The sequence below is a fragment of the Chrysochloris asiatica genome, unplaced genomic scaffold (genome assembly GCF_000296735.1).
Source record: "Chrysochloris asiatica unplaced genomic scaffold, ChrAsi1.0 scaffold00047, whole genome shotgun sequence".
Lineage (NCBI taxonomy): Eukaryota > Metazoa > Chordata > Mammalia > Afrosoricida > Chrysochloridae > Chrysochloris > Chrysochloris asiatica.
In genome coordinates, this window is record NW_006408565.1 from 8,363,436 (window position 1) to 8,368,854 (window position 5,419).

Below are 5,419 nucleotides of genomic sequence, written 5' to 3' on the forward strand. Positions count from 1 at the left end.
AACACGGACCATTTCTTTCTTGTACAGTGTTTCTGTGTATTCCGTCCATCTTATTTTCATGCCTTCTGCATCATTCAATAATTAACCCCTAGAATCCTTCAATAATGAAAGTCGAGGCTTGAATTATTTCTCAGTTCCCTCAGTTTAAGTAATGCTGAGCATGTTCTTCTTTTTTGGTTTTCTAACTCCAGGTCTTTGCACATTTCGCTATAATATTTGACTTTGTCATCTAGAGCTGACCTTTGAAATTTTCTATTCAGCTCTTATATCTCCTCATTTCTTCCATTTGCTTTAGCATCTACACTGGAGAGCAAGTTTCAGTCTCTTCTGACATCCATTTTGGTCTTTTCCTTCTTTCTTGTCTTCTTAATGACCATTTCCTATATGATGTTCTTGATGTCATCCCACAACTCTTCTGGGTTTTGGTCTTTAATGCATCAAATCTGTTCTTAAGATGATCTCTAAATTCAGGTGGGATATATTCAAGGTCATATTTTCCTTCTCGTGTACTTGTTTTAATTTTCCTCGGCTTCAACCTGAACTTGCATATGAGTGATTGGTGGTCTGTTCCACAATCTGCTCCTATCCTCATTTTGGCTGATGATGTGGAGTTTTCTACTGTCTCTTTCCACAGGTGCAGTCAATTTGATTTCTGTGTATTCCATCTGGTGAGGTCCATGTATATAGTCATATTTTATGTTGTTTGAAAAAGGTATTTGTGACGAAGAAGTTTTTGGTCTTGTAAAATTCTATCATGAGATCTCCAGCATCGTATCTATCACCAAGGCCGTATTTTTCAACTACTGATCCTTCCTCTTTGTTTTCAACCTTTGCATTCCAATCACCTGCAATTGTCAATACATCTTAATTGCATGTTTGATCAATTTCAGATTGAAGAAGTTAGTAGAATTCTTCAATTTCACCATCACAGGCTTTAGTGGTTGGTACATAAATTTGAATAATAGTGGTATTAGTTGGTCTTCCTTGTAGGCATATGGATAGTATCCTATCACATTGTACTTCAAGACAGATCTCGATATGTTCTTTTTGATGATGAATGTGATGCCATTCCTCAATTTGACATTCTTAGCATAGTAAATTATGTGACTGTCAGATTCAAAATGACCATTACCAGTCCATTTCAGTTCACTAATTTATAGAATATCGATGTTTATACATTCATTCCATTTAATTTTTGACAATTTCCAATTTTCCTAGGTTCATACTTTGTACATTCCATGTTCAATTATTAATGGGTGTTTACAACTGTTTCTGATCATTTTGAGTTGTTCCCCATCAGCAAATGAAGGTCCGGAAGATTACTCCATCTGTGTCTTCACAGTCAACTCTGCTTTGAGGAGGAATAATAATAGTGTCCCGTTTAATTGAGAGCTTTCTAAGTGTTAGGCTTTGTGCTTCTATGCTTTATTATCTCATTTTTCATTCAGTTAAGAAATATATTCCACCCAAAATATTATGTAACAAAGAACTGTTAGGTACTGGGGACACAGAATGAATGAGATAGATATCATCCCTGTCTTTTGGAAGTTCACAATCCACAAAGGAAATGAGTAGTTGAAGAAGTAATTACAGGTACATTGGAAATTACAAAGGGTAATTGGCAGGTGCTACAGGGAGAGTATAATAATGGGCCTGACCTACTATGGACAACAGGCAAGTCTTTCTGAAAGGAGTGACAGCCAAGCTGAAGGAGAAGCAGGAATTAACCAGGCAAAACATGGAGGAATAGTGTTTGAGGAAAAGAGAACAACATACAGAACGTACTATTCTCATAACAGGAGTCCTGGTGGTGCAGTAGCTAGAGGTTGGCTGCTAACTAAAAGGCTGATTCAAACCCACCAGCTGCGTCCCACCAGCCACCCCATGGAAGAAAGCTGTGGCAGTCTGAAAGATTTGCTGAAAGAGTCCATTTTGACTCATAGTGATCCTATATAGGGTTTCCAAAGCTATTTTCTCTCACCTTGGAAATCCTGTGGGTAGCTGTACTCTGTCCTATAGGGTCATTATTACTTAGAATTGATTCAATGACAATGGGTTTTTTTAAATTATTTTATTCTCACAAAAATTAGATGTGAGAGGTACTATTATTCCTTTTCATAGATGAGAATACTGAGACTCACAGAGATAAATAATTGACAGCTATACAGTGCTGGAGCCAGATGTAAACCTAGAATAAGTCCAAAGCTTATTCTCTTATCCACTTAGCTAGCTATTTCTATTAGTTTGACTTTTTCTTTTAAGTGTCATGTGAGTAGAATTGAATATTAAGTGGGACGTATACAATGCAGGAAGTTGGAATTGTGCCTTACAAACTGTGCAAGTATGTCTGTGTTAAGGTTGGATGTCAGTTGTGGAATGACAGCTATTTAGTGACATAGTTCTTTTGCTAATGTCTGAATTGACGTTCAGTTCAATTTAATGTGATTCACAACTATGGACTGAGCGCCTACTATATACCAGGCACAGTGCCAGGTACTGTCAGAATTACAGAGATGATGAGACAAGTTTCTAAGTCCTAAGGTAAAGATTGTGTTAATGGCTAATAACAACAACAAACAACAAAATCATAATCCTGGTAGTTGGAAACTATAGCTGGATCATAACTAAAGGCTAAAAGTGAGCACTGTGTTAAATGGTTACATGTTTAACATTTCTAACCTTCATGTTCATGCTATAATAGCATAGTAGTAATGATACCATTTTCCCCATTTTACAGATGAGGAAACAGAGTCTCAGAGTTTTGATTTTTTAAATATTTTATTGTGATGATAGTTTACATGGGAGAACATTAGCTTTACATTCATCCTATTGTATATCGTTTCATTGCCATGGTTACAATCCCCTCCATGCATCATCAACCAACCAAATGGTACACCCCGAAAGCCTGCCCCCTGGTTTTCAGAACACAGCCCCTCTCCCTCTCTGGGTCTAGAGTTCCCAGCTGCTCCATCTCTGGATGGAGTCAACCACTCCCCTCCTTTTGCTACAAAACATCTACCTTTACATTTCCAACCCTCATAGTTAGTCTTGATAGTAATTATTCACTATTGTAACACATGAGTACTATCTCCATCTCCTTTTATCAGTCCCGCCTAGACAGACTGGATACTACTCAGTAGAGATTCTACCTACCTCCATGCCCTCTGGATCTAGGCTTCTTCTTGAAAGCTTGTAAACCAGTTACTTCTTGCCTTTGTAGCCCCCCCATTTGGGGTAGCCAATGTCCACGTTGCCCATCCCTGTCTATCCTGTGTTTTGAGGGGGTGGGAATGATCCTCGCTGTAAAGATTTGTTCCCTCTTTTGAGCTACTGCTTCCATAGGTGTAGGTCAAGTTCATCAAATTGTATGAGAATACCTTTTTTTTCCCCCTCTTCTTTTTACTTCTAGTTGAGCTCTGATCATCCAGTTACTGAAGCCAGGATAAGTGGGTATTATCTGCAAGTGTGGGTGTTCTTATGCATATGCCGTCTCTTCTTATCAGCTGGATGCTTCACTCTCCACTCTAGTCCTCTGTGGCTATGTCACTGACTCTGGGCCCAGGAGTCCCCAGGTCTTGTCAAACTGCTGGCCAACCAGGTCTCCATCTGGGTTCACAGGAGTCTATTGAACTTGGTTGGACTTAGCTCGCAGCTTCATTGCTGTTTTCCCCTTACTTCTCCTTAACAGTGACCAAAGTGGTCATCAGTCAGAGCACGTGTCAGTCTCAGAGATTTTTGCATGAGATCCCAAAGCTAGTTAATAGAAAAGCTAGAATTCAAACCCAGTCTGTCTGACTCCAAAACTTGGGTGACCATTGCACAACATTACCTCTGCAAGGAGAGTCAGTCTGTCAAGGATTCGGAGGAATGTTTGATCTGTGTGGCCCTGTGCACATCCAGAAAGGAAAAAATAACTGTTGGTGCTTTAAAAGCCCTTCAAGAAAGTAAACAAAATGCAAACAATGCATTCAGTAACTCCCACTAAACCCACTGCATTTGAATAGATTCCAGCTCATAAGGGCCCTATAGAATAGAAAAGAATTGCTCCTTAGGGTGTCCAAAACTATAAATGTTTATGGGAGCAGACAGCCTCATCTTTCTACCTCAGAGAAGCTGGTGGATTTGAACCAATGCTTAGTCCACAGTGTCACCAGGGCTAGATCCTATTTAATCCCTAAAACACAGAGTCCACCCCAAATATTAGCATTACTCTTTAGTGTCAGTTAATTTTTCTTAAATTCCTCTCTCTAATGATCTTTAAATCTAATTAGTTACAGAAGCTCAGAATTTTTGGTATCAAGATGTTGTTGTTGTGAGTTGCTTTCAAGTCCAATTTATGATGACTTGTGTATAAAGAATGAAACCAGCCTGGTCACGTGCAATCTTCATGATGTTGGTATATTTGACACCATCAAGATTCACTTCCTATAAATCTTGTTTTATAACTATGTGGGAAAGAAGAGACACTAATTTGTAAAAGCAAGTGTCCAGCAAACAAGTGACCACATTAAAGAAGGAGCGCAAGCAAGGCTGGATTGTTCAAGAAACAAACAAGTGTTACGTACTAGTCTGTAGAAAACAAATTTTCTTTTTCTTTTTTTTAACCACATCAAAGATTCTGTTTCTTGGTATGACTGATACCTGTCTCTCTCCCAACCTCACAGCACCTTCCTTTAGAATCAAACCTCTTTTCAAATTTATAATACCACTTTTAAAATTTAGTGAACAGATTAGTACATAGGCACAAGTAATGCAGTGCTTACTTTACTTATGAGGTAATCCACTCTGAGTTCAAGCTGGGCTACACTTAGTAAACAAAGAAAAAGCCGTGCAGGAGGCAACCAACAGCTCTGGGCCAGATGAACATCCTGTCCCCATGATGACTTATTGCAGTGGCAGGTAGGTATGCAGCTTCACTCCAGATGTTCAGATATGGTCAGAGGTGAAATCTGTGAGGTTAAGGAAGTACCCAGAATTGGCTTTATGACACAGGAGCCAGGAAGATCACTGTGATGGTCAAATACATGAATGAGTTTTCATCGGCCTTTTAAGCCTTTGTCTTAACAGAAAATGGAAAGAAACTAATATTGATTTAGTGTCACTTTGCATATACTATATCATTGCGTCAACAATTCCTTTAATACTGTAAAATTTATCCCCACAATCTTTGCTGTGTTTGAGCCATTTGTGGTAGTCACTGTGTCAATTCATCTCATTGAGGGCCTATTTTTCGCTGACTCTACTTACCCAAGCATGATGTTCTCCAAGGACTGGTCCCTCTTGATAATATGTCAAAATTCTATTGTTGTTGTTGTTGTTGTCAGGTGCCATTGAGTCGGAACCGACTCATAGCGACCCCATGCACAGCAGAACGAAACAATGTCCGATCCTGGGCCAACCTCACTACCGCCGCCACACT

At 39.1% G+C, this 5,419-nt stretch overlaps 1 pseudogene; it reads left to right on the plus strand.

Annotated features, from left to right (window-relative positions):
• The first annotated feature begins 4,879 nt into the window (after positions 1–4,879).
• LOC102828144 overlaps positions 4,880–5,419 on the plus strand; it is a 5,220-nt pseudogene continuing 4,680 nt past the window's right edge.